We start from the raw sequence: 10,609 nt of genomic DNA on the forward strand, positions 1-10,609 counted from the left end.
TGGTGGAAAATAAGTATTTGGTCAATAACAAAAGTTTATCTCAATACTTTGTTATATACTCTTTGTTGGCAATGACAGAGGTCAAACGTTTTCTGTCATAGTTGAAATGTACCTATGATGAAAATTACAGGCCTCTCTCATCTTTTTAAGTGGGAGAACTTGCACAATTGGTGGCTGACTAAATACTTTTTTGCCCCACTGTATATAAAACATATTTTATATATAAAACATATTTTATATATATATATATATATACACACACACACACACACACACAGCTAATACTTCACTCATATGCAGAGTGGAGAAGCCCTATGCACCATAAACATGTCTACTCGTGGAGTAACTCCCTGTCAGAGAGAATGATTAGAGGGTTTTACCAGAGGCCAATGGGAGGTCAGGTGTGAGGGCTCAGGGGTTAGCGGGAGAGACAGTGAAGTTACAGACATGAAGATACAACATGAACCACAAAGTAAGGCATTAATTTATCTGATTGGAAGGCACCCTTATAGTGAGCAATGTAAATGTTAACTCTCTTACTCTCTCTCTCTTTCAAGAGCGTTCAGTACACTCTTAGAAAGAAAGGTGCTATCTAGAACTTAAAAGGGTTCTTCAGCTGTCCCCATAGGATGACCTTTTGAAGAACCCTTTTGGTCCCAGGTAGAAACCTTTTGGGTTTTGGATTCCACTTGGAACCAAAAAGGGTACTACCTGGAACCATAAAGGGTTCTCATATGGGGACCACCGAATAACCCTATCCATCTCATTCCAGGTGCTAGAGACAGAATATTCAAAGGGCCTCCAGAGCCTTCAGACCAACTACTCTCCAGAGCCTTCAGACCAACTACTCTTCAGAGCCTTCAGACCAACTACTCTCCAGAGCCTTCAGACCAACTACTCTCCAGAGCCTTCAGACCAACTACTCTCCAGACCCTTCAGACCAACTACTCTCCAGAGCCTTCAGACCAACTACTCTTCAGAGCCTTCAGACCAACTACTCTTCAGAGCCTTCAGACCAACTACTCTCCAGACCCTTCAGACCAACTACTCTCCAGACCCTTCAGACCAACTACTCTCCAGACCCTTCAGACCAACTACTCTTCAGAGTCTTCAGACCAACTACTCTTCAGAGCCTTCAGACCAACTACTCTTCAGAGCCTTCAGACCAACTACTCTCCAGAGCCTTCAGACCAACTACTCTTCAGAGCCTTCAGACCAACTACTCTCCAGAGCCTTCAGACCAACTACTCTCCAGAGCCTTCAGACCAACTACTCTTCGGACCCTTCAGACCAACTACTCTCCAGACCCTTCAGACCAACTACTCTTCAGAGCCTTCAGACCAACTACTCTTCAGAGCCTTTAGACCAACTACTCTTCAGAGCCTTCAGACCAACTACTCTCCAGAGCCTTCAGACCAACTACTCTTCAGAGCCTTCAGACCAACTACTCTCCAGAGCCTTCAGACCAACTACTCTCCAGAGCCTTCAGACCAACTACTCTTCAGAGCCTTCAGACCAACTAGCTCCTGAATCGCTAGCTAGACATGTAACCCTTTGGGAGAGAAACAAATGGGCAAAGGCATATATGGTTTGTCATTGCACTAATTTTTTTATTTATTTATTTTTTACATTTATATACTCTACTCTTGTATATGAAACCGTGAGAGAAGCACTGATGGTAGCAGAAATATTTTTTTTTGTGATGGTCTTCAGACCAACTAATCTCCAGAGCCTTCAGACCAACTACTCTCCAGATCCTTCAGACCAACTACTCTCCAGACCCTTCAGACCAACTACTCTCCAGAGCCTTCAGACCAACTATTCTCCAGAGCACAGAGAAGTAACCTCCACTGGTGGAAATATACTTTATTCGCTATGTAACCCTTCACTGTGGCTGTCTGTCTGTGTGATGACATATAGCATATTATCCAGGGCCGCTGGTTGGATTTACTGTACTCACTCCAAAACACATGCAACCGTCTCCCTGTAAAAGTCTCCCAGACTTGTATAAAAAGGATGGTGTCCATCCCTCTGTTCCCAGCTGATTCTACTGGGCCATGGAACTCTAGATTAGCACACCAACAAACCTGCCACCCTGTTCCCAGCTGATTCTACTGGGCCATGGAACTCTAGAGCAGCACACCAACAAACCTGCCACCCTGTTCCCAGCTGATTCTACTGGGCCATGGAACTCTAGAGCAGCACACCAACAAACCTGCCACCCTGTTCCCAGCTGATTCTACTGGGCCATGGAACTCTAGAGCAGCACACCAACAAACCTGCCACCCTGTTCCCAGCTGATTCTACTGGGCCATGGAACTCTAGAGCAGCACACCAACAAACCTGCCACCCTGTTCCCAGCTGATTCTACTGGGCCATGGAACTCTAGAGCAGCACACCAACAAACCTGCACCCTGTTCCCAGCTGATTCTACTGGGCCATGGAACTCTAGAGCAGCACACCAACAAACCTGCCACCCTGTTCCCAGCTGATTCTACTGGGCCATGGAACTCTAGAGCAGCACACCAACAAACCTGCCACCCTGTTCCCAGCTGATTCTACTGGGCCATGGAACTCTAGAGCAGCACACCAAAAAACCTGCCACCCTGTTCCCAGCTGATTCTACTGGGCCATGGAACTCTAGAGCAGCACATCAAAAAACCTGCCACCCTGTTCCCAGCTGATTCTACTGGACCATGGAACTCTAGAGCAGCACACCAAAAAACCTGCCACCCTGTTCCCAGCTGATTCTACTGGGCCATGGAACTCTAGAGCAGCACACCAAAAAACCTGCCACCCAGTTCCCAGCTGATTCTACTGGACCATGGAACTCTAGAGCAGCACACCAAAAAACCTGCCACCCAGTTCCCAGCTGATTCTACTGGGCCATGGAACTCTAGAGCAGCACACCAAAAAACCTGCCACCCTGTTCCCAGCTGATTCTACTGGGCCATGGAACTCTAGAGCAGTACACCACAAAACCTGCCACCCAGTTCCCAGCTGATTCTACTGGGCCATGGAACTCTAGAGCAGCACACCAAAACACCTGCCACCCTGTTCCCAGCTGATTCTACTGGGCCATGAAACTCTAGAGCAGCACATCCAAAAACCTGCCACCCTGTTGCCAGCTGATTCTACTGGGCCATGGAACTCTAGAGCAGCACATCCAAATACCTGCCACCCTGTTGCCAGCTATCTACGGTTCCCTGAGGAAAGATGCAACTACCAAGGCTTTAAATGGTCAAATTTGGGGGATGACCACCAAATTCAATAAAGTTTTGTAGAAACGACAATAACTGTTTCTTAGCCTGTTCTCATTTTTACTAACTACTATGGTGACTTAAACATCTGGCAACATGCAGACTTTATCCATCAAGACAACACTTAGGATTTGTAAGGGCTAAAATCAATGAATACATTTCTATTCATCTATTCATGTAAATGATACCCAACCAGCCTAACTGTCTATTTGCAGTGAAAAGGGGCATTTTTCTTGCCAACTTTTTCAGTCACCAAATTAATCAATAAACAGGCAGTGGAATGAAGTAGTTTGACAAGTGTTGAAAAGTCAGTAATGACTCTTTAAAATATGGCAAGCAAATATATAGACGCCTAGCTAACATTAGCTACACTGCAGTGATGATGGTGGGAGTAGGCTAGCTAGCCTTCCCCCAGCAGTTTCAATATAGCTAGTTATGTAGCTAACTAATGGCATTCATAATCAAGTTTATCAATCAGTAGGTTAACTGGAAAATATATTTGTTTTCCCCTTCCATCTAAAGCTGCCTGATAAAGCTAGCAAGTTGATAGTAAAGCTAGGATGAATGTCAGAGGCCAGCTAACTTACGAAATAGCAGCTGTCAGTTTAATTGTTGGTCTGGAGTTTGTCTAAAATGTACCACTATATTTCACATGATAAGCAAACTACTGTCATGCCTTTTTACAAAAAATATCTATGAACGCACATAAAAGAGATGTTACTTTCAATTAGGTTGTTCTGGTTTTATTTACCTCGTCCTCTCTTGCTAATGTGGGTAACTACTTCCTGAGATGTGATTGATGAAACAATCCAGTCAATCGTTATGCGGCTGTGGTTTTGGCAGAGGGAACTGATTGGCCAGGAGTTAAAGGTCCTGCCCCCCAGAGCGCAAATCACATGTGTACTTGGAAATCTCTGTCTTACAAACCTACAAAAGTTTACGAATCTCTTGCTAACGTGACAACAGTGATAGAACTCCGAGAGCATACGGATTCAAAATCTGCAAGTGTATTTTTGATTCACAGCAGAATATTCATACTTGTAAAGATTCTGAAAATAAATTATACTAATTGAATGTATGCAAATGTCAAGTTACAAGTTTGCGACTGTTAAATCTTTCACACATCATGAATCAAGCTTCCAAAATTAAATTACACATTTGCAAATCGTACTTGCAACTCGGAACCTCAATGTTAGACTACAAAATGTAAAATACAAACTCCTATAGTTCTGTCATCATCATCATCCCATAGAATTACACCTCTTCTTTTTCTCATCCGTCAATCCATTGTTGAGTTGTGATTTGTCCCTGGTAGTAGGTAGAGTTGACCCTAGATTGAATGGAGGAACACACACACACACACACACACACACACACACACACACACACACACACACACACACACACACACACACACACACACAGGCACATTTAGCTTGTTTTGTGTTATTTCTTACAATATTTGCTACAAGCATTTCCCATCACCTGCTTTAGCATCTAACTTTTTGTATGCAACAAATAAACTTTGAATAAACTTTGAATTGACAAGGCTTGCAGGCACAGACATGCACACACACACAATATCTGTCAGTGTGTCTAGGTTGGCAGTCCATTGAATTCCCATCCGTCATGGTTAGTTACACGCCTGTCAGCTGCTCTCCCACTGCCCAGCAGTCTATCCCTGACCCCTGACCTGGAAGCATTATATCTAAATCACATTACATGCCTTGTTTGCTTTAACTTACCTTCTGAAGCCAGCAGAGTGAGACATCTGTCTGTCTTGCCCTGTTAGGGTTAACCCCCGACACGCCAACCACAATTGCTTCTTTAGCTGATCTCATTTACTCTGTGTGTTGTGTGCATGTGTGTGTGTGTGGGGGTGTGGGTGTAGGTGAATTGGTTTGTTTGAGTGCTGAGGAGGTGATTAAAAACCTGATCTAAAGACTATCATGCAGAATACGACAACAAAAAGAAGCTGGGATTCATTCTATTCAGTACTAATGAATGTGAGAGAGAAGCCTTCTGTTTGTTCATGTTTAGCCATTAAGTCTGGTGCCACGGCCTTGTTGCCTTTGTCAGCTGCAGATGTTCCCCACTGAAGAAGTGTCCTGCCTAGCAAATAACACCCTCATTAGCACAGCAGTGAGAGGTGTGTGTTCTTATGTGTGTGTGTGTCTGTGTGTGTGTGTGTGTCCTTGTGACAAGCGTCTCCATTCATACACTGAACATGTAATTCCAATACCCCAAAGAAAATGTAAATCTATAGCTTGTTTGAGGAGGTAGAGAGAGGGAGAGCGGGAGGTAGAGAGAGGGAGAACGGGAGGTAGAGAGAGGGAAAGGCAGATTGAGAGGGAGATGGAGAATGGGAGAGGTGGAGGATACAGATAGGGAAGGAGGGATGAATGGAGATTGGCATTTTGTTCCCATCTTACTTTAAGACCCCTCAAGTTCCACTCAAAGCCCGTATCCATCCAGTATTTATTTCCACAGTGTGGTGTGTGTGTCTATAGGCAGTGGTGGAGTGTTACCTGGAGAAGTGGGTATACTCTAATTTTGCCAAAACTTCCCCATCGGCCTGCCCGGCGATGGAAAGATGCCCTGTGTGAAACATTCTATGAGAAACAGTGGCACACTCTGAATGATCTAAAATGATAAATCCCATATTGGTGTTTCACAGTCAGGCCAACCCAAGCTGTACTGGGCTAGTAGGCTAATAGTAGGCTTACTATTGGAAATGATAGATTAGGCTGTCAACTGAGTCAGAAATGAGCAGAAATTAGTAGGTTTCAGATTTGTTTTATAGATAAACAACAAAGTGGATGTTCTAAGTCCATAACAATGTTTAAACCACATCAGGAGACCACTTTTGACGTCTGGGAAAAATCTAAGAAATGTCTATTTTTTTGTGTAGTTGCCCTTTAATTTAAGTGTGCAGACACCTGGCACTGTTGTTTGGTTATCAGTGTTTCTGTAGCATGAGATGGAGTTTGCAAGAGCCTTTCCGTCTACCAGAGATGGCTAGGCCTATCATTAGCATCACTATATTTTTCCTGTTCTTTAAATGTTTGAAACCTGGATGTTTTACTTCATATGAGGCGTGTTTCGCCTTGCTTCATAGTAGCCTATAGCCAAAATCCCACCATAGAAACTTGGAGGCTATTATTTTATAAAGACTTCCTCATATGTGTTCTCCGGTTCTATTGGTTTTCTTTTAACGTTCTTTCATTGTCTAGCAGCCAAAAGCATTATCCTCGTCATATCAGCAACTCATTACAGTTGTTGCATCTTTAGATCTCCCCTCTTTCTACATTTCTGACATATATTTCTATCTCTGTCTCATGAAACCGCTCGCACGGTGCACGTTTTAGAATGGCGTTGGCTTTTCCCCACAAATTGCGTTTTGGAACATTCGTGCGCAGGTCTACCACCGTGTGCACATTGCCACGCCTAAAATGTGAAGAAATAGTTCATCAACATTTTAAGCTGAACATTCTGATCTGTTCCATCAACCTTATTCATTGATGCAGTGGATACTGACTCCTTATTCGCGGCGAATAAGGAGTGAGTATACACTCCACTACACCACTGTGTATGTGTGTGTGTGTGTGTGTGTGTGTGTGTGTGTGTGTGTGTGTGTGTGTGTGTGTGTGTGTGTGTGTGTGTGTGTGTGTGTGTGTGTGTGTGTGTGTGTGTGTGTGTGTGTGTGTGTGCGCATGTCTGTGTGAGTACCTTTGTATGATTACATGAGATCAAATATTATGCCAACTGCGTTTTCTACTGGTGCCCATTATTGGTGTTCCTGGATTAATGCAATAGAGTTCTGGTCTCAGTTGGTTCTAGTTCTGGTCTCAGTTAACTGCCACACAGAGAAACACTCTTGAATCCTTGCCAGCCCTGGTATTTACCATTGGTTTAGATTCCTTAATTCACCATGGAGATATTCGGCCAGAGAATAGCTCCCTATCTAGCTGTTTCTCTGGTCATGAAACACCCCTGAGCATGTGGAAGGACACGTGTGACATATATCAGATGGCCATCGGTGGAGAGATAAAATACCGCAATTAGAGGAGGAAGAGAAGGAAGATGAGGAAGATGAGGAGGAGCAGGAGGAAGAGGAATATGAGAAAGAGTGGAGAAGAAGGAGAAGGAAAAGGAGCAAGAGAGGAAGGAAGTGTGGATGATGAGGGGAAGGAGTAGTGCAGGAGGAGATAGAAGAGTAGTAAGGAGATGAGTCAGAAGAGCAGTTACGTATTGACACCAGACCAGGGCGGTGGACCCTGAGAGAGGGTCAGAGATAGATGGATAGATAGATGGAGGGAAGGCTCTGCTGTAAAATGGCTTCTTTGTATGTCTGCTCTAAAACGAATTAGCTAGGAGATACTCAACCCCTGCCTACCAGACTAGCCCCTGTCTCTGGTTATGTGTTTGTATCGCAGTCTCTTTTTCTCTCTCTCTCTCACTCACTCCCCTCACACCCACACACCATACACACACCTATACACACAGCTGTTAGCTCTCTCCTTTGTGGCATTCTCAGCCCAAGGACGCGTGCTATTCAGACTGCAGCCCTCTCAGAGCCCACGTCCAAACTGCTACTGCTGCTCCTGATGCCTTCAATTAGTGTTTAACTCATGAGAGGCAGCCACTCGGCGTTTCTCTGCACACACACACACACACACACACACACACACACACACACACACACACACACACACACACACACACACACACACACACACACACACACACACACACACACACACACACACACACACACACACACACACACACACACACACACACAGAGGGAGAGAGAGACATGTGCTGATGAGATTTTTTCCTGTGCCTCTGACTCACAATAGACAGAGACCAGGGCTGGGCAGATCTCGAGATAATAGGGAGGCCTTCCTTCCAACAATTAATCTGCTCTCCTTCTCCCTCTCCTCTCTCCTCTCTCTTCTCTCTTCTCTCTCTCCTCTTCCTCCTCTCTCCTCGCTCTCCTCTTCTCCTCTTTCTCCTCTCTCTCCTCTTTCTCCTCTCTCTCCTCGCTCTCGTCACTTTCCTCTCTCTCCTCTATCTCCTCTCTCTCCTCTCTCTCCTCTTTCTCCTCTCTCCTCGCTCTCCTCTCTCTCCTTTCTCTCCTCTCTCTCCTGTCTCTCCTCGCTCTACTCTATTTCCTCTCTCTCCTCGCTCTCCAAAGCTCTATTATCTCTTCCCTCTCCTCTATCTATCTATTCTATTCTCTATCTATTCTCTCTCTTGCTCTCCTGTCTCCCCACTCTCTCCTCTCTCTTCGCTCTCCTCTCTCTCCTCGCTCTCAACCCTCTCTTCACTCTCCTATCTCTTTCCTATCCTCTCTCCTCTCTCTCGTCACTCTCCTCTCTCTCCTCACTCTCCTCTCTCTCCTCACTATTCTCACCCTCCTCTCTCTCCTCTCTCCTCCTCTCCTTTGTTCTCACTCCCCTTTCTCCTCACTATCCTCACCTTCCTCTCCTCTCCTCTCTCCTCTCTCTCCTCACTCCCCTCGCTATCCTCACTCTCCTCTCTCTCCTCACAGATTTCACTCTCCTCACTCTCCTCACTGTGCTCTCTCCTCACTCTCCTCTCTCCTCACTCTCCTCTCTCGCCTACTGTTTTCACTCTCCTCACTCTCCTATCTCCTCCCTCTCCTCACTGTGCTCTCTCCTCTCTCTCCTCATTGTGCTCTCTCTCCTCTCTCTCCTCACTCTCCTCTCTCCTCACTCTCCTCTCTCCTCACTGTGCTCTCTCTCCTCTCCCCTCACTGTTTTCAGTCTCCTCACTCTCCTCTATCTTCTCAATGTTTTCACTATCCTCTCTCTCCTCTCTCCTCACTCCCCTCTCTCCTCACCGTGCTCTCTCCTCACTCTCCTCTCTCTCCTCTTTCCTCTCTCCTCACTCTCCTCTCTCCTCTCTCTCATTTCTCTCCTCACTGTTTTCACTCTCCTCTATCTTCTCTTTCCTCTCTCCTCTTTTTTTTCTCTTCACTCTCCTCTCTCTCCTCTCTCATTTCTCTCCTCTCTCTCCTCGCTCTCCTCTCTCTTCTCTCTCTCCTCTTTCTCCTTACTCTACTCACTCTACTCACTCTCCTCTCTCTTCTCTCTTCTCTCTCCTCTCTCTCCTCACTGTTTTCACTCTCCTCTCTCTTCTCTCTCTCCTTACTCTATTCACTCTACTCACTCTCCTCTCTCTTCTCTCTCCTCTCTCCCCTCTCTCCTCACTGTTTTCACTCTCCTCTATCTCCTCTTTCCTCTCTCCTCTTTTCTTTCTCTTCACTCTCCTCTCTTCTGCCTCTAACCCTAGTACAAGGGCTGAGTCACTGGCTTACTGGTGCTCTTTCATGCCGTCCCTAGGAGGGGTGCGTCACTTGAGTGTGTTGAGTCACTGATGTGATCTTCCTGTCTGGGTTGGCACCCCCCCTTGGGTTGTGCAATGGCGTATATCTTTGTGGGCTATACCCGGCCTTGTCTCAGGATGGCAAGTTGTTGGTTGAAGATATCCCTCTAGTGGTGTGGGGGCTGTGCTTTGGCAAAGTGGGTGGGATTATATCCTGTTTGGCCCTGTCTGGGGGTATCATCGGATGGGGCCACAGTATCTCCTGACCCCTCCTGTCTCAGCCTCCAGTAGTTTATATCTGGAGTACTTCTCCTGTCCATTCTCTCTCTCTGAGGACCTGAGCCCTAGGACCATGCCTCAGGACGACCTAGCATGGTGACTCCTTGCTGTCCCCAGTCCACCTGGCCCTGCTGCTGCTCCAGTTTCAACTGTTCTGCCTGTGGCTATGGAATCCTGACCTGTTCACCGGACGTGCTACCTGTCCCAGACCTTTTATTTGACCATGCTGGTCATTTATGAACATTTGAACATCTTGGCCATGTTCTGTTATAATCTCCACCCGGCACAGCCAGAAGAGGACTGGCCACCCCACATAGCCTGGTTCCTCTCTAGGTTTCTTCCTCGGTTTTGGCCTTTCTATGGAGTTTTTCCTAGCCACCATGCTTCAACACCTGCATTGCTTGCTGTTTGGGGTTTTAGGTTGGGTTTCTGTAACACACTTCTAGGTATCAGCTGATGTACGAAGGGCTATATAAATACATTTGATTTGATTTTGATATCCTCTCCTCGCTATCCTCACTCTCCTCTCTCTTCTCTCTCTCCTCACTGTTTTCACTCTCCTCTATCTCCTCTTTCCTCTCTCCTCTTTCCTTTCTCTTCACTCTCCTCTCTCCTCGCTCTCCTCTCTCTCCTCTCTCTTCTCTATCCTCTCTCCTCTCTACCCACTCTCTTCTCTCTTCTTTCTCCTCTCTCCTCACTGTGCTCTCTCCTCTCTC

The 10,609-nt window shown here is 45.9% G+C and overlaps 1 long non-coding RNA gene across 1 annotated transcript; it reads right to left on the reverse strand.

The window, feature by feature from the left end:
* Window positions 1-4,303: 4,303 nt before the first annotated feature.
* On the reverse strand, window positions 4,304-9,771 carry LOC135546950 (uncharacterized). Its single transcript, XR_010456645.1, has 3 exons — window positions 9,607-9,771; window positions 7,755-7,917; window positions 4,304-4,590 (listed from the first exon to the last, which is right to left on the reverse strand). It is a non-coding gene; the product is annotated as an uncharacterized LOC135546950 (long non-coding RNA).
* Between the last annotated feature and the right edge of the window lie 838 nt (window positions 9,772-10,609).

Source organism: Oncorhynchus masou, chromosome 10 (genome assembly GCF_036934945.1).
Source record: "Oncorhynchus masou masou isolate Uvic2021 chromosome 10, UVic_Omas_1.1, whole genome shotgun sequence".
Taxonomy (NCBI): domain Eukaryota; kingdom Metazoa; phylum Chordata; class Actinopteri; order Salmoniformes; family Salmonidae; genus Oncorhynchus; species Oncorhynchus masou.